We start from the raw sequence: 26,262 nt of genomic DNA, 5'->3' as shown, positions 1-26,262 counted from the left end.
GCCATGGCTATCTCGTTGACCCTGACCTTGCTGTTAAGCAGTACCATGAGCAATATCTCTAGTTTGTGGATTTTCTATCATGCCGACATCTAGATAGATTCAACTTTCACAACTGGTCCATGTCTCCAGAGCTGCTTTTTTGGATATACAGGAGAAAGGGTGGTACCAGAAGCGTCCACCAGCAAAGTGAGTCCGCCTCCATGTGCTAAGAAGTTCTCTATTCAAGGGCAAGTGCATTGTTAGGCATATGGGTACAATTACCTCAGACATATTGGTCCTAAAGATGATTTCTCCAGGATGCAACCTTCATTTTCTGGATGCCCATTTGACTAATTCCACACTGGTTTCTGCTTTTTTGCTCCCTGCCTACGCTTTGTTTCTGAGGGGGGAGATTTTGTCTCTCCAATGCAAGGAAAATATATTTATGTGGTGCTAACCACAGAAAATAGATGGGAATGTTACTACTGTAATTACTTGGTCCCCAATAGGGATAGTGGCCTGGCATCTATTCTAAAGTTGAGGGCGCTGAACTCCTGTCTGAAACTGATTAAGTTCAAGATGATGGGCCTGTGCGAGTAATTATGGCGTTGGACCCTCCGCACTGGATGTTGTTCTTAAAATCCTAATACTCCTATTTCCACTATCCCATCCCGCCCTCTGACAGAGTACCCCCCCTTTTTGCTTTGGCTCAGAGCACTACCTGTTTACAGGTATGTCTTTTAGACTGATGCCGACCCTGCCGATTTAAACCAAGGTGATGATGCTGTTGGTTGCTCTAATATAAAGGTCTGGGGGCACATCTTCCCATGGTTAGACTTCTGGTTTGTGTAGACAAGCTCACCTCAGACAAAGAAAGATTGAAGGTGTTGCTTGGAGATAGAAGAGGAAGGTTGTATCAGTTGGGGGCATTGGAAAACAGAACATGAGTCCTCTCACAAAAACAACATTAAGGGAAGGTGTGGGTGGTGTGGGTTCTTAAAATCAAATATAGTTATATGTTAGTACTGTTGGGAAAATATCGAGGCCAAAAGTTACATTTGGTAAATATTTATAAACACCTAACTTCAAATATGTGTACCCTGACAATAGATCTTCAAAGTATGTAGTAGTGGAGTTAAAAATATTAACTCTATACTTCCCTGTATGCGTTTACCTTTTGATATTTTGGTATTCGATTTTTGACTATGATACTAAGGTATCACAATATTTCTCTACTTTTATTACATAATACAAGGGAATGGATATTCGGGAAAAGGTATTGGATTGTTACCCATTTTTTAAGAAGAAGAAAGAACGAAAGGGGCAGAGGGGAAGTGGTAGGAATGTGGGGTTGTCCCCGCTGCAAAAGCTGACTGAGTCCTTGAAAATCAAAGGAGCAGGGAATGGTTTAAGGTGTGGTGTCCGCTTGCTTGTTTACACACAGAAAATGAACTTAAACCCCTGTTGGAACTGGCCCTTTTTGTAGGGATATCCCCAAACGTTTTGCCTTCTTGTTTTTTTTTTCTGACTTGTTGTGTTGGTTTTATGACTCTGGGCACTTTACCACTGCTGATCAGTGCTAAAGTGCATGTGTTCTCTCTTGTAAACTTGGTCAGATTGGTCTAAACCTATTTGGCATATTTATTTTACCTGTAAGTCCCTTATACAGTGGTAACCCATATGCCCAGTGCCTGTAAATTAAATGCTACTCCTGCTTGCGCCACCCACAGAAGTAGCCTTTCAAACCTGTGTCAGGCCTCTGCCGCTGCAGGGCCTGCAAGCACAGTTTACTGCCACAGTGACGTAGCATTTAAAGTGTTTTCAGGAGAAGCAGTTCTTCTGGCCTGTTTTTGTTTCAGGCCTTTTCAACGCCTTATGGCATCTGGGAACAGTGTGCGATGCCTTTCGGGCTTCAAGTCGTGTAAGACTTGTACGCAGCAGACGTCGGTGACAGATCCACATGAGGTCTGCATGTGGTGCTTGGGAGAGCACCACGACTCCGAGGAGTGCAATACCTGCCGGAAGTTGAAATCAAAGTCCCTGCGGGAACATTGGATGAAGTTGTTGTCTGCCCAGATGTCCCGTTTGGAGTCTTCGCGCCGCCGGTCTCCATCTCGAGCAAAGGCTCCTGTTCGGGGCAGGTCACGGAGTCGTTCCTGCAGACGGAGGTCGCCGACCTCACATAGACGTGACGTCGGGGGCCGCTGCTCTTGGTCTTCACCGGACAAGGGCCCCCAACCTCACATAGACGTGATGTCGGGGGCTGCTGCTCCTGGTCTTCACCGGACACAGGCCCCCCAGGAGTCATCCCCCACCTACCCTCCATTTCCTGGTGCTGGGGCGACTAGGACCCAGATGGAAGCCTATTCTCGGGCTTTACTGGCCATCTTTGGTCACCCCTCTCCCTGGTGTGCCTTAGGGCCCCACAGAAGAGGTACACTCAGCTCGGCACTTCGCCGGCGGGTTCGCCCTTAGTGCCGATCGAGAACCCTGGCTCTGGTTCTGGAGTCGCTGCGACGTTGGGGCACGGTCTGGAGGGGCATCCCAGTCTGACGTCAGGCTTTCCTGTGGCGTCTCTGCCCAGCCCTGTGAGGCTCTCTGCACCGATGCCGGATGCGGCTGCAGCGCAGAGCTTGACTCCGAGTCGATGCCATTCCTCTGCGCAGTTCCCCACTTCGGTGGAGGTTGAGTCAACACTGGCCTGACGCCGGGCAGACGAGTCTTCGGTGGTCGTCGATGTCGAGGCGACGCTGGTGACGTCCACTGCTATTCCTTTGTTGGTGAAAGAGAATGAGGCTTCTGAGGGTTCCCCACCACCAGGGTTGTTTCGATGCTCCTTGAGCAGGTGCCCATGGGGCACTGGCAGACTTGTGGTCGTCCTCCGGTGTGGAGTCTCTACCGTTGGGTGGACAGGTTAGCCAACAGCCGTCCCCTACAGATGGCTTATTGTCGCCACCTAGAATGGCCACGGAGGCTAGTGTGGCGTTTGCGTGGGCTGTTCGCACGGCTGCAGATATCTTACAGATGCAGCCTCCCTCAGTCTCTCTGCCTTCTGATCCGTTGTTGGATCTACTCCACCAGGGCGCTGTGGATGTGGAGCCCTAGCTGTCCTTTTGCAGGTCATTATATGACTCTTCTTGTGGCTCGGGTGAGGCTCTTGGGTGATCGGGCTATTGCACATCGTCATTGCCTGGCTCCAGATGACCCGGTCTGTTTGTTCCTCCATCCTAGGGCTCAAGGGCTGGTAGTCCAGGCAGCTTCAGTCTCGCTACCCTCCTTCCCTCCTCCACGGCTTCCTCCCTCTAGGGAGTCTCGCTGGTTGGAGTTGTGTGGCCGCCATGTCTTTCAGTCCACTAGCTCGGGCCTTCGGTCCCTTAACACGTCTTGCGTGTTTGCACAAGCTACTTTTGCCCTTTGGGACTCGGAATAGCCTCTCCTTCTATCTCTTCCAGAGGGCCCTCGAGCTGACCTAGTTCGGCTACTTCATGATGGCCTAGAAATGGCACAGTTTTCTATTCGGTCCGCCATGGACATTACTGACTCTATGGGTCGGGCTATGGTCAGGTCAGTTGCTCTTCGTCGCCATGCCTGGTTGCGCGATAGCAGCTTCCCTGAAAACGTTCAGGAGCATCTTAGGTATCTGCCCTTTGATGGGGTCAGTCTTTTTGACAGTCTCGCTGACTCAGCGGTTCAGCGCCTCATGTCTGGGTTCCCATGACTTCCATGGTTTATAGTCCTCATTGCTGACTTTTAATTTTGTTTGCAGTATTGTTACTGCTTTTATGGTATCCGTCTATAGGTTCAGGAAGTTATTTCCTGGACGGACTGTATGGCTAAGCCGTTTTGTTGTTGTTTTTTTTCAAACAAAATATTTTATTGAGTTTGCATGGTACATATCGGGCCATGGCCCGAAGGATACAATTTGAGGACAATGCGTGTCGATGTATACATCAAATCGTAACTTCTGTAAAACGTGCAGGTACAACAACGAAAACATTGCGCAGTTTGTCTCAAATCCCACAGATCTATAATTGACCAATTGAATAAACATTCCGGAGGTTTTAAATGGTAGTCCGGGTTGTTAAATGACCAACATCATTAGGGGAACACAGCTGATTAGGGGTCTGGAATTAGAATGGGGGTAACTCTATGCCCCGGTAATTCGCCCAACGCAACCATATTTTCCTATTCTTTTGGGGCAACCTCGAGCTTGAAACACAGCGATCTCTGCATTCATGCAATCATCAATGGCCTTTTTCCACCTGCCGATCGTCGAAGGGGACACACTCTTCCATTGCTGGGCAATATCTCGTTTAGCAATGGTAATGGCTAAAAACAACAGATGTTGCTTGTACCGATTCCCACCTATACCATCACTAATACGTAATAACAGTATTTTCGGCTCAGGTGGGAGATCCCATGACAGCATCTCGCACAAGCATGCCACAATCCCCCACCAGAATGGTTGTAGTACTGTACAGCCCCAGACAGTATGCATAAAGGTCACATCCTCCACCCCACATCTCAAACATAATGGGGACTAAATGGCACCCATCTTCCAAAGACTGAATCGAGTATAGTATATGTGGTGTGTATATTTAATTGTGTGAGAGTAGCGCAATGAGACCTCCGCACCTCGAGGGCTAGCCAAGGCTTCAGTCCAATCGTCGTCGATCATGTCAGGTATTTCCTCTAGCCATGCCCTTCTGGTCTTGTACTGTGTGGTATAGGTGTGCGTCGGCGGTGTTTGATAGATCTGACGGATCCTATGAGCACCTAAGTCGCCCATCAATAAACTCCCTTCCAGAGGGTGAAGTAGGGTAGTAATTGCATGCTGCAACTGGAGATATTTATAAAATTGAATCTTATTTTATTGAAACTCTTGTCTGTAGCTTTTGGAACAACTTTAATGTGGGGCCCCGTACTACATCTCCTAAGGTGGATATTCCCACAAGGTCCCACCTTCAAAATCCTGCTAATGCGGACACCGAGAGAAGAAGTGTACCGTGCTACAGTGGGGTCGTCTGAGTCAGGCAGCCATGCCATCCCATCTGCTGAACTCCAGCCCTCCAAAGTCTAATCACTGTGGTGCTGCCAGGGGGTAAAAAGTCTAGGTTCTGCGTACTATACAGGAGTTGAAGGAGGGGAACACACTCCAATGCCATTTTGTCTAGCGCAAACGCTGGGTCAGATTGTGAATTGTACCACCACTCATTTACATTTAGCAAGTTGGAGGCCGCATAATGGGCATATACGTCCGCAGCCGCAATGCCGCCTCAATACGTCGACTGCATGCACGTACTCAGTGCAACCCGTACCACTCCATCATGCCACAGGAAATTGTAATATATGGCATTAAGTATTAAGCATAGAGTATTCTGGGCAGTGAAACCATTTTAAAGATCGCCGAGCGCCCGTATAATGAAAGCGGAAGGGGGGGACCAGATTGCAGTCTCATCTTTAAGGCTCATAAGGAGTGGGTTGATATTGTGAGCCCATGATGTCTTCGGACAGGGCTACATAAAAATAACTAGATACTTAAATCCTGTGGTAGCGTGAGATAACTGCTCAGCCCATTGTTCGCGACCCTGATTCCCGCACACCGGGAATAGCAAAGACTTGGAGGAGTTAGTATTAAGCCCAGTGGCCTGGCCAAATCACAGAGAATCTGTAAGATTTGAGGCCCCGAGAAACACGGGTTGGTCATGAAAAGAGCATGCCGTCCGCGTACAGCGCGATGCAATCAGATCGAGATGGGGGCCATTCAAACCCTCAGAGCACCGGGTCACTACTCACCCACGCAGCCAAAGGTTCCACGGCAAGGGCGAACCATAATGGTGATAGCCCTATCGCGTACCACGGCATATAGGGAATGGCGCGAGCGATGTCCAGCAATCCTAACTGAGGCGGTTAGCCCTGTATCAAGTAGGCGCACATAAGCTAAGAAGCGCGGACCAAAGTTAATGGTGTCAAGAAGTCGGAAGAGATTCGACCGCCTGAGGGAATCTAACGCCTTGTCAATATCTGCTAGAAGAAGAGCTGCAAGGCGTATGAGTTCTAGAGCCTTTGCCATGGCATTATGCCCCCGTCTGATATTATGACGCGTAGAGCGGTGTGACATAAACCCGGACTGATCCGGGTGGATCAGGCCCTGCACACAGAATCTGAGGCGGTCAGCGAGGACTTTGCCCAATAGTTTGGGCTCAAAGTTAATAACAGAGATGGGTCGGTACGACAAGGGGTGGGTGACCTGTCTTCAAAAAGAGAGTAATCTCTGCATGTCGCCAGTCTTTGGGAAGTTGGGATTGGTCGATCGCTTCATGTAATGCATCCAGCAGGTGGGACCCAGTGTGTTCATGTGTGGTCTAAGGAATTCCATGGGTAAACTGTTGGGTCCGGGAGCTCGGCCTGGGCACATGGCCGTCAGTGCTGCACTAAGTTCTTCAGTGGTTATGGGAGTGTCTAGTTTACTTTATTCTTCACTTATGGCGCTACTTCACGAATTGTATTGAAAATGGCACAATAGGTGCTTTTTGTTTACTTTTGTTTAGCGTAGCGATGTACGAATACATTTGTTCATTTGTATAGATTTACCAGTTGCACCTTATAGGGCAGGTGGATAGTGCGCCTTTTTTCAAACTTTCTGTTTGAACATCTTTTGTTATTCTCTAGAGCCTGTGTAGGGGTTGCACTGGCTATAAAAAGGCAGCACCTTCGATTAACTTATGACTACTGTCAGCACTTTTTGATTAATTTTGATTAATCTGTATTTAAAACATAGGTGTGCAGTTTGTCTGAATTTGTTATCATTGTCATTTACCGATCAGCCTCACCTTTGACAACTAGCACCCAACATGGATTTCGATGACATTTCCCATTTAACCACTAATCAAGCAGAAACAAAAGGCTATTCTGCTGAAGAAGCAGCAAACATATACTCTCTTATAGATGAGACAAGGGCCTTCCAAGCCCCATCCGGATCGACCAGCCAATTACTCAAACAACTACATTACACATTAAGGCGGGAAATCAACCAAAGACTGCGTGCAACCACACTTATCCAGTACCACAAAGCCAAGCGGATCCCAAGAGGGTTACGCATAGCACTGAGACCCATGTTATTCAAATTCAATAAACCGTTTATGAACAAATGGTTTGCAATTCTGAATAAATGCTCCTTAGATCTGATTTTATTGATAGTTGAGGAACTATCAGTTATCCTAAAAGAACTAGAAGTAGAGATTAAGGACCTGAAAGACGACCTCTCACAGAGATTAACGTCTGAGGAATTACAACAAACTCTAAAAGACATGAACGATAAATTGGATGAACATGCAAAAGAAGTGCATGACCGCAAATTGCGGAAATTTCGTAGAGACACTATTGACTATAAGCTCGATGAGGTGTACACCTGGGCAGAGGTGTACGCCCAAAGAAGAACTTTTCGTAAACCTGAGGCCTCGACCTCTGAAGAGAGCATTGCAACTGAGCAAGACACACTTCCCACTCGCACTCCTTTGGTTACCGCTACTACTGAGAGCACTCCCTCTACCAGTGGCACGAACAAACAAACATCTTTTTTAGACCTGGGTCGGACGTCCAACCATCCCCCAGATGGAACGTCAACAACGGGAGGCGCCACAGGCGAATCAGGAGGGGAAAAGGTACCAAAAAAGACAACAACAAACGGAGGCCGACGGAACCCTCGGAGGAATTAATCATGAATATCTCTAGTGTACATTTGAAACCCATCGAAAAAACCTTACTAAACAAGGGTATGTCTTTTGTGCCAACCTATCGCACTTATGCACTGGAAACAGAAATTGCACTTTTTAAATTCACCCGAAAACTATGACTACGGTGGTTCTTCCATAATATCGTACAGGATTCATCCAGCACCGCAGCAGAGGACATCGCATCAAAAAAATTCAGGCCCAAAAGCACTTTCATGGCACCGACCAGTCACAAGGCTATTGATTTATTCGAAACTCTTGTGAAAAAAGATCTTTTACATTCTCATCAAGCCTCAACGATTAAGAGCAACCTAAGTCAGAAAGAATGGACAACACTCAGAAATTTAGCCTCCAACAGAAACTTAACTTTCCAACCGGCTGATAAGGGTGGTGCCCTAGTAATTATGGACACTACTTTTTATGAGGCCAAAGTGGATCAGCATGTTTCGGATACTGACACGTACTTGGTTTTAGACACAGATCCGACTGACATTTTTCAAAAAACTCTGTCGTCGATACTCACAAAAGCCAAAGATTTAAATTGGATCAACGACAATACCTTTAGATTCTTAAGTAACAACTACCCTAAAAGGCCACACATATACATGCTTCCCAAGATGCATAAGAACCCGGTAGACCCACCATTTCGCCCCATTGTGGCAGGTTGCGGGTCGTTACATGAACCATTAGGTAAATTTATCGACCATTTTTTACAACCACTGGTTCAGAAATGGGTGACATATGTACAAGACACCACGGATTGTCTCAATAAACTTCAAAAAGTCATGTTACCCAACGCAGAAGAGGTGCTCCTTGCTACCATAGATGTTACAGCCCTCTACACCTCAATCCCCCATGGGGAAGGAATTGAGGCGGTTGAATGGATGTTGCTTCGACATGACTATGCAGAAACCTTGAATATTTTTTTGCTTGAGTTACTTCAATTCAGCTTATACCACAGCTATTTTTCTTGGAAGCAACAGTTCTATCTTCAAAAGACTGGCACATCAATGGGTTTTACCGGGGCACCTACATATGCCAACATCTTCATGGCCAAATTCGAGGACGAGCATGTTTTGAACAACAGCTCATGGACTGAACATCTACTACTGTATCTTAGATACATTGATGATATCTTGGTCTTATGGCGGGGTACGAAGGAATCTTTGGAGAATGCAATTTCAATCTTGAATGACTGTCATCCCCACATAAAATTCACACATTCCATCAATGATACCACCATTAATTATTTGGATATTCAGATTGAAAAATGCAACTCTACACTAACGACCAGGATCTTCAAGAAACCAACCGATAGAAATAATGCATTACATTTTCGGAGTTTCCATTCACAATCCCTGAAAAACCACTTACCTTTATCTCAGTTCATCCGGGTGCGTAGAATCAGTTCTGATGAGGACCAAGGGAAAATTGATACTGATATCATGTATCAACAATACTTAGACAGAGGTTACCCAGCACCCGTTCTGGACTTGGCGAAACACAAGGCGTACAGCATGGACAGAATGCAACTATTGAAAAAAACTGAAAAACCTGAATCTAAACGTGAAGTTTGTGTTTTAAAATTTTCCACATCAGCTATGGCGATTAAACGCAGCATCATCAGGAGATGGGAGATTATAGAGCAAGAAAATGATTTCACGAATGTTTTTCATGCCAAGCCTATTTTTGCCTTTTCAAGATCTAAGAACATCAGAGAGATTTTGGCCAAAAGAACCCCCAATTCACACATGCTCAAACACTCAGGGATGCGTAAATGCTACAATTGTGGTCATTGTGGGAATGTCATGGTGGGTGACACCTTTACACATCCACACACGGGCAAACCCATTAAGTTAAAACATTCTTCAGATTGCAACACAGCTATGGTAGTATACGCTATTAAATGTCCCTGTGGTCAAGTTTATGTGGGGAGAACAACCCGAAAAGTAAAAATACGGGTAACTGAACACAAAAGTGCTATTCGCACTTTTAATCAGAAATCTTGTCTGGCATTACACTGGAATACACACCAGCATACCATACCTCAACTCCGATTCACTGTACTTGAGCAGATATCCGATCCTTTACATGCTGACCCCAACAGGCACCTGGCTCAAAGAGAAACATTTTGGATACGTTTCTTACAGACCATGAGCCCTGGGGGTTTGAATGACAAAATAGAACTGATACATTTTCTGTGATTGAGTATGGTTGCATTACTAATATATTCTACAGCTATCTCCACTGTTAAGGATTGCAGATTGCATTTCATTTTATATTTTATATGTGTTATATCTGTTTCACATTTGATTTGACATTTGACTTATGCTTGTTATTGTTATTTCACGGATGCATTCTGTTTGCCTACTTTGGCAAAACTTCCTACATGGCACTCTTGCCATCTACCTCTTAGATACCTTTGAAACGGTCTTTCTTTTCATGTTCCCTGTACTTTTTATCGTCTACTTTTACCTTTCACTGGAACTGTGGTCATGATCAGGCACCCGTTTCGACATGGCGCCCGTAATAGTCCTCTTTCGTTATCCACTTGTTTCCTTTTGGTCACATGATTCCCACGGTTTTTAAATATGCACTTGCACGCTTCTAGCTACAACGAATCTTTGCTGCCCGATGACAGGATTCTTTCTAGACCACACAGCACGTTGTATTAAAAGGTACGTGTATTGGTGACGTTTCACTGGTTCTACATAGATAACCTTAACCGCTTTCCAGCCCGTTCGCTGTAGGCATTAAGCTAACGACACTATGTTTGCAATTTTTTCAATCCTAGACGTCTTCGGACACGGTTCCTCACAGCGCTGTTTGTCGTTTGAAGTTGGACGCATACGTAATATGTATGAGGTGAAGTGAATTATACTTTAATGTCGGGTACACTATTTCCTTACCGTTCGATTCACGAATCCAACCTTTGGGTAACACTAGAATGTTCTTTTTAAATTTTTGAACACACAGGTTTTGTGAGCAAGGACCAGGACCTTTTCTTGTGCTTCGTTTGACATTTTATGTTTGAAATTTGAACGTTGGGAGGTGAGTCCCAGGCGGGCCATTATGGTTAGATTACGGTGGTTTCTTGGTTAATTCGAGCACCTAATACGTCAGTATTCATCTTTCACTCGGACGGTCACCTTTCACTCGGACGGGCACTTTTTAGATAGTTAGTGAATTCGTATTAGGTATCACGATTCTACACCCACTGGTGTCATTTTGGTACTCTTGACTTTTTTATCCTTTTTTTATTTTTATCTTTACTTTTTTGGTTGTCAATTTTCAATAAACTTTATTTCAAGGAACCTCCTCTTCTGTTCTTCTTCTTTTTTTCTTTTCTTCTTTCATCTATTGCATCCTTTTTCAGTCTGTTGTTAAAAAATGGTTTTCATGTCAGTTGCATGCTGAAAATGGCTGGTTAGAACTGGATATTAAGGTCTATAAAATATTATACAATGCCACAGTCGAACATATACATAAGTTTGTTTTGACATTTACATTGTTTTCAACTTCGAATTTACTTATATACCTACATGTATATACTGTTACAGTATTCCCCTGAAGAAGGTGTGTGTCACACCGAAATGCATTGGGACACCAGACGTTCTTCTTTTTGAAAACGCTAAGAAAATAAAGAGGAATCTCAGAAACTTATGAAGATTCACAAAACATCCATTTACTACCGTGTTGTTTCTAAGTTATCAGCACTACTGTTATTGCCTTAAGTTTAACTGCCAAATTGTTTCAAATTATATTCACGGTCTAGTTTACTTTATTCTTCACTTATGGCGCTACTTCACGAATTGTATTGAAAATGGCACAATAGGTGCTTTTTGTTTACTTTTGTTTAGCGTAGCGATGTACGAATACATTTGTTCATTTGTATAGATTTACCAGTTGCACCTTATAGGGCAGGTGGATAGTGCGCCTTTTTTCAAACTTTCTGTTTGAACATCTTTTGTTAGTGTCTAGTTGGTCCCATGCAAAATCTGTGAGCCTGTGGGGGGAAATGTCTCTTAAAATTAATCAATAGTGGCCTCCGATACGTGCTCTCAGCACACATAAAGAAGCCAGAAATTGCGCGCAAACTCTTCAGCCACTGCCTCGGGGTGAAGCACAAGGTGCCACCACCGTCACGGAGCACCGGAACACTTGTAGGAGAGTTCTCCGTTTGGCACAACCTATGAAGCATTTTCCTGGACTTGTCTTCCCATTGGTAAATTCGATGCTGCGATGCTAACCAAATTTCTTTTGCCTCCCCCATAAGGTGTCGCTGCATGGACTGTTGTGTCTGAAGTAGGTTGCTTTTAAGAGATGGGTTTGGGTCTGTGAGGCACTGCGCCTCCAGAGTCCTCTGGCGGTTCTCCAATTCCGACAGCTGCGCCGATTGCTTACGTTTTGCATTGGCAGGGAAACTAATATCGACCCGACGGACAGTAGGCTTCAAGGCATCCCATAAAATACACTTGGAAGGGGTTGAGGCCCCATTGAATTCAAGATAATCTGAGACCGCTTTGGACAAAGTCTTCAGATACTCCCGGTCCTGCAAGTGCCAGGGGGACATCCTCCACCTAAATGCAGGTTTGTAAGAGTGGACACGGATCTTACACAGGACTGGAGAATGATCCGATAGACCCCTGGGAAGATGAGACATGGGAGACCCATGGGAGACCCGGTAAATGTAGCTGTGTGGGGGTAAACATATAATCCAACCTACAGAGATCCATGGACAGCAGACATGTATGTGTAACCTAGTTCGGAGGGATGGAACTCGCGCCATATATCTGACCAACTGTTCGAGGGAGCGTTTTAGGGGGCACGGGGCACCTTCATCGAATGTTCGAGGGAGCGATTTAGGGGGCAAGGGGCACAGTAATTTGAGGGGGGGTGCGCAGGAACGCTCACACTAAAATGAAGGAAACAAATGTGTGAATCATGGAAACTAAGCCAAAAGGTTTAACAGATTTATTTAGAAGGTGCAGCTTCAAGAAAAGGGCATTTAAAATACAAAATATAGAGACCTCGCATTCACAGAGAGTCTTACTAAACAGAAGGCACTTTTATCTAATTCTCAATAGGACTCAGAAGGCATTGAAATCGTTTGAAGAGAGACACTTCAGAAAATGCAACATAAAGTGTACAGATTAAAACCTCAAAGACACGTTTATAAATGCAATATGAAAAACATAACTTTAATCAAGGGAAATGTTCTCAGAATGCAAAACACATTCAGTTTGAAATGCTGAAAACACACACGTTCAAACATGAAAGAAAGCAGCCTAAAATTATAATGTAAGTATTAAATTCTGAATAAGAAAACACGAATTTAGAGACAAAATAGCATATGTAGCAAATACATTGGCAAGTTAACTTTTATCTTAAAAAACTAAAAACAAGAGCTCTTGGGGAAAACCTACACAGTCTGTCACCGGAGGTAGTCAGACAAGAAGTCTGTGAGGTGTCCTTTTATACCCTTTAATACAGTGAGAAGTGCCTACAGCAACGTCCTCTCACGCCAGTCCTACCTACGTCAAAATACACCACGGGTCACACATTTATCAGAAATGTCGCGTTTATTCTACCAAATGCGGAACATAGACCAGGCGAAAGGTTATGTTCTCAGGCCAAGCATTCTGGGTTGCCACATCCATCACCGTGGTCTGACGCACTTGTGGTGGGAACTTCTCTGTTCTCATAGCCAGATGTTCCCAGGATGTGGTGGGCTATATTTCAACAGGATAGAGAGAGTGACAGTGAACTTTGCACACGGGTAGGGTGGGGCTATCCAGTCTGGAGTAGTGTGCCCCGCAGAGAGAAGCTGGCTGGTATTTGTAGTCCGACAGGCTTTTAGCCTGCTGTTCAGTAAAATGGGTGCAGAACTGTGGTCAATTTAACAAAAGCCTACAAATCAGGCAGACAGGGCCTATGCAAGGGTTTCATACTTCAGGTGTGGGAAGAACTGGCCTGGGGTACTATATGATAAAAATAGACCCTGCCTCATTCCCTCCTCTTGTTCATTCTTGAACAAAATCCTTAATCATACCTTTCGGGCTTTTCAGGTATTTGGTAATGGTAGCAGGCTGCATTTAGTGTAGTCCTATTGTTGTTACTTTTACAACTTCTGTAAGTGCGAAGTTATTCACATTCCCTGTTCTATCCTTGCTCTCCCTGTGCTAATTCTGCTATTCTCAAGAGGTGCAACTGCTACGGACATGGTGTGCTGACTGACAAGCATATTGTACATTAGAACACAGCCCACGTATTTAGAGACCGGTATGACATTGTAACACATGCTGTGTTCGGTGCCGGTAGGCCGGTGTGTGCAAACATAACATCCTGCCCTGTCACTGTCCCCCTGTCCCGTCTTTATCAATGGCTATTTATTCAACTTCGTACAATATCTCTGTCTCATTTAAGCAGTTTCTCAGGTATAACACTGTGAGTCAATACCGCTAGTAGCACCCATGGTCGTTTTCTCTAATTGTTCTGAAAGTCTAGAGGCATTGTTCCAATCGTTGGTATGTGTGGCTAGTGTGACTAGTTGGAAGAATGTCTTATCTTCTGCTGTACTTTTACTCTTTTCAAAAGTCTGCTGAGGAATAATGCAGAGCCTCAGTAATCCTATCTGTAAACCGAAAAGTAACCGTTTGTGCCTGTCTTCAAGTAATTTGAGAGGTTACAAGCACTTCTATTACTTAGGCACTTTAAAAATGAAGAAAACAAAGTGATGAAGAAGATAAAGATGTCTCGTTATCACAACTTGTAGACTGAGGGCTTGGGGCATTGATGTTCCCAGACGTTCTTTAGTTGATGTATTCTTGGGGCCCGCTTACACACTCTTCCTTTCTCTGCTGTGTGTAGCACGTGCAACCCTTCAGGATGAGCTTGCCATTCTCACTTGGTAGTTTCCTGTGGAACACATGTAGTTTCTGTGTTGCTCCTCGCCCCTTGCTCAACCACTCAATCACATGTGAAATGAACGCCAGTCCATTGTCAGAACCCAAAAGCATAGGTACTTAAAAGCGCGGAATGAACTCTTTCAGGAGGCATTTGGCAATAGTTTGTACATTGCAGTTCTTGGATTGATCTCGGTCCATTTGCTGAACATGCACACTTCTCAAACATGTACTTGTAGTTTGAGTAGGGGGGTATGTTGATGAAGTCCATTTAGAGGGGGAAATGAAGAGGCCTGGGGCGGTGGAAGTACCCTTTCCAATTTTACCCTTGTCCCAGCATTTAGGAAAACAGTCTGATCATTCCTTCACGTCCTACAAGTGATGAACCATGAAAAGGACGGGCCATGGGAGCAAGCATTATCGTTGGTAAACTTATCTTTCCATTTGGACCTATCCATATTCCCTCTTTTGTTTGCCTACATCCTCCCCTGTTCCCTTCTTCCTTTTCTTCCACCCCTTTCAACAATATACTTTGGGTCATAGTACATATCATCATCCTTTATCTTTATATCATGATATCATGTGTAGTAGAAGCAATCCGAACCATTGTGTACCTATCCCTCTGCATTGGCACATACTCCTTACTAAAGATCAATATATAAACATAATATTGCTTTTTTTTTAGCTCATCCTTTGTAGTCCCTGGTGAATGCACTGCATTAGAATGCATTTTAGCACATTCCACCGTACAATGTAATTTGTTACAACAATATTCTCTTCAACTCTGAAGAACCTAGTGATATTCTATATATATATACATCTGCTTGTGAAGATGGCGGTGTTCCTGTTGCGGCTATTCACTGTCTTCTTCCTCTTTGGACAGTCAATGGAAACACGATGCCTTCCTCTCGGCAATGCAGACAGATGTTGGTGAATAGACTAATACTTTAACATGTCTTTTTAAAAATCTGTGTTCCAGGACTTATAGGTCAGAGCTCAGGAATGATGGGGCCCTTCTCCTTCCGCCTGAATACCTGAGTAGAAAGAAACTTTGCAGCGCGTGTTAACTTATACAAATATAGGTCTTCTTTCATAATTTCAATGTCACTGTTAGGTCTAGTTGATGTGACTTATACTATTTAAACTTATATTAATTGTTCAGTGAGAAGTATATGGGGAGTTAGGTGGGTGTCAGAACATTGTAATATTTGTGAGTGAAAACAGGGCAATTCATAGGCAATAACTATTTTTGCTTTCTCTTATTTATTTATTCCCCTCAATTGCGGCGCTTATTTTGCCTATTTTATTTTTAAGCAGTCGGTTCAGGCATTACTGAAAGTTGTTGCTGCTTTAATATCATAATGGACACATGGTCCAGCTGTGATCCAAACGTCTGGGAAATTGTAGCAGGGCTTGTGGCATGACAAATCTTTCCTGTTGCAGTCTGCCTATAAATGAAAAAATGTAAGGCATCTAAGTGTACTCCTCTGTTATATTTTATTCTTTTTTATATTTTATTTCTAACCAGAAAAGAGGTGATGAAAACAATAACATTGAGCTTATCTATGCAAAGATCCCGAAGACAGGAAATCCAGTACACTTCTTGGGGATGAAGGGTAGAACCTAATAATAATAATGTTGCAAAACCTCTAATCATCGATTCACTCCGAAAGCGAAAGAAGAACTAAAACATTGTACTCTAATAGTTCCCAAGAGATAGAAACATTTAAGGGAGACAAAAACTCATAGTGGTCGAACTGTAAAATATATGCACCCACCACTAAAGTCTGCAACTGTACTTTTAAAAGGCCTCTTTAAATCTATACCTATTATTCTGACAAATACTGACATTAGTTACTCCCTGCATACTGTCCTTTAACATTGAAATGTACTTTATATCTGCACGTATTATTTATTCTTTTGTATTTTCCTTGCACTGGGGCATGTGTGGAGGAAGTTGGTGTGGTGGCTACCTTTACGGATCCCTGGTCGTTGTCTCATATTTTGAAGGCTGCACACAGCTGTGCATATCCGAAAACTTATTCCTCACTTCCTCTCACACAGCTGCACTCATGGTAACCCTGAGGGAGGGAGAGATAGAGAGGGAGAGCGGGAGAGACCTACCTACCTACCTCCCTCCCTCAATCTCTGCTTCCCCCATGACCAAATTGTGTGATCCTTGGCATTGTATTTCTCTCGTTCATGCTCTGCCAACTAGATATATATATATATCTATGTATTTTCTTTTCCAATCTCCTGATCTTTTCTAACCATAGGAATCCATTTCTAATGGCCTTCCTGCCTGGCCCAACGCCCAGAATCTGTGGCCGGACAGGAGTGCTACATCCAACGGCAGCCTAAGAGAAAGCCTACTAACCCTTTCTTACCTCGTAAACATGTAAAAACATGTCTTGTGTTTAATTGTATGCTTTGCTGAATCGATTATTTTAAAATAACATGGCTTTTTTTGTAAAGCGCACGTTCACTCAGAATGGCATTTTGGCGCTAGTAAGCAGATCCTTATTGTTCCCTCAACTCAATGGTACTCCTTTCATCCACCTTAGAATGATGAAATGCTCTATAGACCTAGTAGCACATGAACCTCTGACCATCACGTCAAACACAGGCTCCAACATACCCAAACCACGTTCATTATGTGTCATGCACGTTGCGTAAACGCCGTATGTTCTAGTTCTTTGCTACTAAGGGCCTACAATAATGTTTTTGGACCTATAGATTGATCCTGGACACAGGTAGGAGTAAATTATTTCGTACTTAGTTGCCTAGTACTGCAATATTTGGTGTAATCTTCAGTGTGAATCTAAATGACCAGGTCGGCCTTTGCATTTTGTGCATTGAAATATGGATGCCTAAGGATATTCATCAGATCTATAATGAAAAATTATTTTATTAATTATAATTGGTCATCTAAATGGAAAGATATTTATATGCATCTGAAACTCAAAGTATTTCTTTTCTGCCAGGAAACTATATTACTTCTATTGATGTTATTTTTAGTCTTTTAACATTGTGGGCCATAGAACATTGTATGTACTATGTTAAGCCTATGATCAAAAAATGGGGAATAGCTCCATTTCACCTACTATTACAGCTTCTATCATTGGGCTCTGGGCGCTAAGGGATGGCAGTCCTTGACCTCTACTTATTATGTCACTTTTTTCTTTTGTGTGGCGTGTCTATCATTCGATGCTGGGCCAAGTCTAGGGCATAATAGCAACCAAAAAAGGTTGCTGTGTGACATGGTAAATTAATGCCTGCGAAATCCCTCCTCTCCCTCTTTCTACCACTTGCCTCAATATTCAAGTGGGAGGATCCTTTACTACGGGTCCAAGCACGCCAGAAAGGTGAGATGAGAAGCGTGACGTGTGACCGTCAAGGGACAAAATGTACTTTATTCAGGGTGTAATGAGTGAAATAGGGGAGCCTATTTAAAACCGTGCCAAAAAAAGACCTAATTAATAATCGTGAAGACAGCTACTTGGAAGCTAGACAAAGTATCCACTGGATGCACCGCAAACCAGTTGCGTGGTCTCAAAGTGAACCTGTCTCAGTTAAAGTGTGTGTGCTTGGCACGGTACCCGGATGTTCCTGCTGATCACTTCTCACTGCAGTGCACAAGAGAGAAGTACACCCATATATAAGATCTCGTTAATCAGTAGTGAAATCCCGTGATACCACTATAAGAGAAAGAGATAAGAAAGGCCCATAAGCCAGATAAGAGACAGAGAGATGCAAAATGAAGACCGAAAGAAGGAGAGAAATAATAGATCTATTAAATTACACTGCATGTAGCTGAAAAGAAAAAAAAAAACCACGGCGGAAAACTGAGAACACTTTTTACAATGTGGAGAGAGATGTCAAAAGGCGTTGGCTGATGCCAGGCCTGACAGAGGAAACCACACGGCGATGTGATGAAGGAAAGTAGTTCCCCTTTTGGAAGCAGGCAGTTGAAAAAAGACACTGTTAATATCAATTGCGAGAAGATACCTCCCATTCCTTGCACAATTAGACGTTCAAACAATACAATTTACACCAAATAGTTAATCAAAATTCAAAACGAATGTGAGCTGCCAGACGCAGTCTCATAAACACGTATTTGTGGCACAAAGTGGGAGATGCCAGACGCAACCGCCTGTAACCAAGTACATACTCCAAAATATAAATGTGAAGAACTAATTCAACAATTCGGTGTTGGTTGTTGTGCATTACGTGGTCAGTGATCTGAAAGTGACTTGTGCTAATTAAATGTGGTGCTGCACCACATGGGTCAGACAGGGGCTGGGAGGTGCAAGGGGTGAGTATATAATACTATTTATTCATAACAAGGAAACAGCTTTCATATATAAAAAAACTGTTACAATTCTAGTCATTATTGGTCTCACTAAATACATGAAAGGTTGGTGCGCCAGGCACAGATGCTTAAAAAGACCACCACAATGCATGCAAAAAAAGACCACAATAAAAAGATTTGACTATAAAATAATCGCACTTTAATTATACAAAATATGAAGCATATTATGTACACGTCTATTTATATATAAACCCACAGAACTATTTGCGCATTCTTCTTTGATGGCCTAAATGCGTTCTCTTAAAACAACATAGCAAAAAATAAACGTCTTTACGTTTCATTTTAGCACAGAAAGAGAACAGGAAACCACACTTCCTTTTAAGCACATTGGAAGGCGTTTTGTTCACAAACCATAATCACACAATACTCATGTTGACTGTCTTTGGAAATAAAAAATATATACTGACAGTCCCTCGCAAAAGCCGAGGAAGTCTGATAACTGTTTATCATAAATCCTCACGTGCCAGTCACAAGACTATGAGTGACACATCTTATCCGGGACTCGGAACCACTCATGAGCCCGCAAATAGCTGAGATTTGCACCATGCAAACTCCTTGCCTTCCTGCACAGGCGTTCTGTCCCTCTTGGACAGGCTAAAATGTGTGAAAACTCTATCTCCGTAGCACAAAATATATCTATATAATGAGAAAAAACCTCCTAATGGAAGCTCTTAGAAAAAAAAATGCAAACAATGCTTAAGCTAGCGAAAATCTAATAATATACTCTTATACATCCCGGGGAAACCACTTTCTTCTCTTCTTACACAAGAGGAAATCGTAAACCTGTTCGCTATGCAGGCACGGGATTCATCGTCTTTCTCATGACTATTGAATGTAAGCAATCTTCCCTTACCTGTCGATCCTTGCAACTGGACAGAGGTATACCTTATATCTATTTATAACAAACCCACAATTGAACACTGAAAGTTGCCAGACGCAATCTTCCCTTCCCTGTCAATCATTCCTTGTAACTAGACAGAGATCCTCCCTGCTCTCAGAGAAGCACGGTTAACAACGTATATCTATTTATAAAAAAACCACATCATTCAAACAACTTCCTAAAATAACTTTTTGGCTCCGAGTCCACTACGCACACACTTTCTCAGCTCGGGAATGTTCTTTAAATAAGCGAGACCAGCTAGACAGGAAACTGACATCGGAAATCAGACACAGATGTCCCACGAGTTCTTTTAAAAACTGCTCACAGACACAGCACATCAGGCAGCCATAATAAACTTACCCGAGCGCTGTTCTCTGTGGTTCAGTCAGGAAAGAGGCACGAAGGGTAGTCTGCGTCCGGGGTCACAGTGGCGGTCTCCTGTCAGCCGGAGCTGCAGATCACGTCGGGGTCACCAAATGTTTGAGGGAGCGTTTTAGGTGGCACGGGGCACCTTCACCGAATGTTTGAGGGAGAGATTTAGGGAGCAAGGTGCACCTTAACTTGAGAGGGGGTGCGCAGGAACGCTCACACTAATATGAAGGAAACAAATGTGTGAATCATGGAAACTAAGCCAAAAGGTTTAACAGATTTATTTAGAAGGCGCAGCTTTAAGAAAAGGGCATTTAAAATACAAAACATAGTATGTGAGTTCTTATATAGCGCTCGACTTACCCTTGGGCATCTCGGCGCTTGCATTGGGAACCCGTCCTGGCTTTTTCCCTGTGAGATAACCCGTACTGGGCATCCCAAGGTGAAAGCCAGGCATCCCGCCGCGGGGGGGGGGGGCGTAGTGGAGATTAAGCAAGCTATTGCCCAGAGTTGCAGAGTGTGAACCCATGATTCGAGTAGGCACCGAAGTGAGAATTATCGAGTCCGTGGACACTTGGGCTCAGACCCTGCCGCGTCGGGAATTGAACCCTGGTCCCGGGTCTGACCTCTGCTTCAGGGTATGCCTCCTCTAACCAGTGAGCCACACTTCTCCACGACCTCGCATTCACAGAGTCTCTTACTAAACAGAAGGCACTTATATCTAATTCTCAATGGGACTCAGAAGGCATTGAAATCGTTTGAAGAGAGACACTTCAGAAAATGCAACTTAAGGTGTGCAGATTAAAACCTCAAAGACACGTTTATAAATGCAATATGAAAAACATGACTTAAATCAAGGGAGATGTTCTAAGAATGCAAAACACATTCAGTTTAAAATGCTGAAAATACACACGTTCAAACATGAAAGGAAGCTGCCTTGCAATTATAATGTAAGTATTAAATTCTGAATAAGAAAACACCAATTTAGAGACAAAATAGCATATATAGCAAATATATTGGCAAGTTAACTTGTATCTTAAAAAACAAAAAACAAGAGCTCTTGGGGAAACCTACACAGTCTGTCACCTACATACAGACAGTGAGGTAGTCTGACAAGACGTCTCTGAGGTGTCCTTTTATACCCTTCTATACAGTGAGAAGTGCCTACAGCAACGTCATCTCACGCCAGTCCTACCTACGTCAATTACACCACGGGTCACACAATGTCGAGTTTATTCTACCAAATCCGTAACATAGACCAGGCGAAAGGTTATGTTCTCAGGCCAAACGCTCTGGGTTGCCACATCCATCCCGCTGGTCTGACGCTCTTGTGGTGGGAACTTCTCTGTTCTCATAGATAGATGATCCCAGGATGTGGTGGGCTAGATTTTGACAGGAAAGAGAGAGCGACAGTGAACTTTGCCCACAGGTAGAGTGGAGGCTATCCAGTCTGGAGTAGTGTGCCTCGCAGAGAGAAGCTGGCTGGGATTTTTAGTCAGACAGGCTTAGAGCCTGCTGTTCAGTAAAATGGGTGCAGAACTCTGGTCAATTCAACAAAAGCCTACAAATCAGGCAGGCAGGACCTATGCAAGGGTTTCATACTTCAGGTGTGGGCAGAACAGGCGTGGGGTACTTTATGATAAAAATAGACCGTGCCTCACAACCCAGCATAGAAGCCAAAAGGTGTAGTTTGGATCTGTCTTTTGGGGGCTTACACGTCCTGTCTATTGCTGTCATGGTGTCGTTCCAGTCCATACCCAGGAGTGTCAAATCTTCTGACAGTCCTCCCCACAGCCGAGATAACCTTTTGACAAAGGCGGTGCCTAGTGCAGGAGGGGCATAAATGCTGCCAAGATCAAGACGTTCCCCATAAAGTGTGCCTGATAGAAGGACGTAGTGTCTGCCAGGATCTAGCCAATGCGTGGTGTGTACAAAGTGAATATGGCGATGTATAAGGATGGCGGTCCCTCGTGATCCCCTCGTAAATCCCTCATGGTATATGGTGTGATACCCAAACCTGGTGAGACAGGGGGCCTTAGCACCCAATAAATGGGTCTCTTATAAGAAGAGGATGTCGGGCCTGTAGCGTTTGGCTTGGCGGAAAATAGCACCCCTCTTACCTTTATTGAGCAGGCCCCTGACATTCCAGGATAGTATGGTCAAATCCCCAAGTGGGGGTGCGCGTAATTGCGTGGTCATCTACCCCTAGCAAATGTGAGCATTAAGGCTAAAATAGTGGAATCAAGACTTGACCTCTGCGCACTTGCAAAAACAGAAACAATACTAACATAACACCTTAATAAACCCCAACCCCACTCCCCCCCACCCGATACTGCCTTGAACACGGAGCATCTGTCGCAGCGAAGGGTACTCCCAGGTCCCCAACAGGGGGACCCAGACCACCTCCTCCAATGGCACCCAAACCACCCATATAACATTAATAAAAAATAGAAATCTCTGGGGCGAGAGGAAGTGTGTGGCTGGACATCCACGCCAGCTTTGAGTTCCATACGGAGCGAGATATGACTTGTAGATTATCGACGAGCATGACCCAGAGTCAGGGGGAATTATCCCCACTGTTCCAGTTAGGATGCTTCTTCCGGGTCAGAGGAGCGCCGGGCAGAACCAGATCTATAACGTCTTTTAGATTAATTTTCTTTGGCCTGTTCCTGTGCGAGCCCTGGGATGAGTCTGACTCCAGTGGTGGTGGGGTGTGTGACTTCTGTTGTGTTCGCTCATCCGTCCAGGCAAAAAACACCTCTGGTGAGTCGAAGAAATAGGATTTGGAATTGTAAATACCTCACATGCGGGACGGAAATAAAAGCATGCATTGTATGTTCGCTGCCATGAAGGATTGGCGCTGCTGTTGTACTAGACCAGTATAGTCCGGGAATACCATTATAGGCTTGAAATCCTGCATGAGTTTGTCTTTTTGGGTCCTGGAAAACTGTAAACTGTAGAATAGAGTCCCTGTGGGCATAATTCAAAAACTTTGTAATATGCTCTGCGTCCTTAATCAGTCCACCCTCTCGCTCAAGGCGGGGGCATCAGGTAGTCTCCGGCCTCCAGTGAGCCCCGGCCCACACCACACAGCAGAAGGGGTCGGGTCCAAGCACGGCAGTCACCTCACCTGTTTGCTTCCACGTCCGAGAATCACTTCGTGTTCACTCTCTGGGTCATCAGCATACTCATCGGTGCATCCAATGCGCTCCGCTGGCCAGGATAATGACGGATTTAATTGTTTTTGTGGCGTGGACGTACGGAGCTCAGTTAAGGTGCATCCGCCATGTTGGCCATCCAAGCCACGCCCCATAATCAGACGTTTTTTAAATCTTTTTTGGTACAGCTAGCCAGCTGTTTTTGCATTTTTGTTTTGAGTCCTCTGACTACAAACTCGTCTCAAGAGGTGTCCCTTACATTTTATCGGGATGTGACATACCCTATGTGGGGTATTTGTTGGCTATTACATAGCTGCTCTTCCTAGCATGGGAAGTTTCGAAAGCTCCCACGGAGTCTTCTTAGGATGGTTCTCTTCTGTCCCTTTGGGGATTTGTCCTAGGGATCATACTGTAGGCTTCTCACTTCGTTCTGCTCTTTCTTCTGTGTGGGACTTCCCCTCTGGTGAGACCCACCTCTCTCCCGGAGCTTATGCGTCTACGGTTGGTCCGTAGCACTCTCCTTCCTCTGTGGTTTCAGACTTTTCCAGGGTATTGTGGGGTTTCTGCCATGCCTGGGTCACCCCAGTGTGTTCACGTCTTCATTTCTTGCCTTTGGCTGTTCTTTCGCCCTAATCTAATTGCCTACGTCGCAAGTGTCCCTTATGGGTATGATGTTCCGTTCCACTCCGGAACGGTTTCTTTCTGTGTTTTTTGCGGAGACGACATGTGAGTACACACTGGGTATTTTCGCTGTCACGGGATGCCTGCGGTATACCTTGCACCACTGACTTTGCTGCGTCCTATTCTGGTGGCATTGTCTACTCTTTAATCCCTGGTGTGACAAAGTGCTTTGGTCTTCTCTCATAGCTCAGACCCTGACTGGTTTTTGCCTATGGACAGTGGAGTCTACGCCAGACGTGTCACCGCTGCACGTTTCCTGATGTCCTATTTCTCTGTGCACTTCCCAGGCAGGGTCTCAAGTCCCTCTGCTCTTTGCCGCGTAAGGGCTCAGGTACTTCTGCTCCTGGCCTCTGCTGATGTTATTGGCGGAAGTATTCTTCTTCAGGTTACTCATGATCCTTATGCAGTATCTGTATATAGCTATATATACATTCTTCGGATACTCTGTGTATGTGTATTACTAACTCATTCCTCGTTAGTGTAGTGGACAGTATTCCCGCCTGTCACGCAGGAGACCAGGTTTCCTTCCCTGACGGGGAGGATGATGTTGCTTTTTAAGTGTCTTGACATTATGTCCTGCTATGCGTCACATCAGTTCTGTTGATACCTATTATGCAGCCTCCTATTATCTAGGGCATGGTCTTCGAGATCCCCTTGTCTCTCATTTTTCGAAATGTTTTAATATTTATTGTCCTGAGATATACGCACAGCGAGAGGACAAGCTTACTAGGTGTGTTCTCTCTCTCTCTCTCTCTCTCTCTCTCCTCTCTCTCTCTCTCTCTCTCTCTCTCTCTCTCTCTCTCTCTCTCTCTCTCTCTCTCTCTCTCCTCTCTCTCTCTCTCTCTCTCGTTCTCTCTCTCGTTCTCTCGTTCTCTCTCTCTCGTTCTCTCTCTCCCTCTCCCTCTCCCTCTCCCTCTCCCCCCCTCTCTCTCCCCCCTCTCTCTCTCTCCCCCCCTCTCTCTCTCTCCCCCCTCTCCTCCCCCCCCTCTCTCCCTCTCTCCCCCCTTACCCCCCTCCTCTCCCCCTTCTCTCTCTCTCTCTCTCGTCTCTCTCTCTCTGTCTCTCTCTCTCTCTCTCTCTGTCTCTCTCTCTCTCTCTGTCTCTCTCTCTCTCTCTGTCTCTCTCTCTCTCTCTCTCTGTCTCTCTCTCTCTCTCTCTGTCTCTCTCTCTCTCTCTCTCTCTCTCTCTCTCTCTTCTCTCTCCCCTCCCTCTCCCTCTCCCTCTCTCCCCCCTCCCCCCCCTCCTCTCCCCTTCTCTCTCTCTCTCTCCCTCCTCCTCTCCTCTCCTCTCTCTCTCTATCTGTCTCTCTTTCTCCTCGGTTTAACTTCTTTTTGTAGAAGTTTATGGGTTTTTCTTCCACTATGCACTGACCAGTCTGGTTCTGTGATTTCCTTTCCTCCCTGTCTGGACGAGAGAGGTCTCGTTCCGTCCTCTTACGGATTGTGGTGCCTTTGCTTCCCCTTGTTAATGCTCCTTTACAGAGCCTAATGGGTCAGGTGTCAGCCACGCAGGCTTTGCTGTCCCCACCGTGTTTCCGTCAATGTTATTGACAGATTTGTTCACTTTGGAACATGGTGGGTTTCAGTCGCAGACCCTCCTCCAATGGGGTATAGCTTTGGTATCTATTCTAAGGAATCTGCAGCTAGATATCTCTATCAGATGCATGAGTTACTTGCCTTCGGTAACGATTTATCCGGTTGAGACAGTCTAGTCGCAGATCCCTTAATGTCCACCCATTCTCCCGATGTGCGAGGACCTTTTCAGGTTGGTTCTTCCTACTTGCCTCCTTATAGGTGGCCTTTGTCTTCCTGCTGGGTGGTCTACTTCACCTCCCTCCAGGGCAGGATGTCTCTTTCTGTTTTATTTGTTGCTTCTCCACCCTTTCTCACAATTGGGTAGTGGGGTTTTATGTCCTTCCACCGCTCCTCCATGTTCTTCTACCCTCCCTTCCACCCTCATCTATTTTTACCCGTTACTTTTGGGTCTCTTTGTCTATGCTACAGTCGATTGGTTTGTGGGTCTATTTGACTATGCTACAGTAAATAGGTCGTTTATGGAGTGTATAGTTGCACATTCTTTGTTGTTGCAGAAATGTGGTCAATTACCCATGAGACATGTGGCTAAACTCTTGTCCCTTTTACAGTTACCATCCTGTGGTTGCAGAGTGCCTATCATTTGTCATGAC

At 44.7% G+C, this 26,262-nt stretch overlaps 1 protein-coding gene across 2 annotated transcripts in view; it reads left to right on the top strand.

The window, feature by feature from the left end:
• Positions 1 to 26,262, top strand: part of NUP155 (nucleoporin 155) — a 711,261-nt gene that overhangs the window by 295,402 nt on the left and 389,597 nt on the right. The window lies entirely within an intron of this gene.

This window comes from Triturus cristatus, chromosome 2_1, assembly GCF_964204655.1.
Source record: "Triturus cristatus chromosome 2_1, aTriCri1.1, whole genome shotgun sequence".
In the NCBI taxonomy this organism is placed as follows: Eukaryota; Metazoa; Chordata; class Amphibia; order Caudata; family Salamandridae; genus Triturus; species Triturus cristatus.
Note: the sequence above shows the minus strand (reverse complement) of the source record. Positions and strands in the feature narration are given on the sequence as shown.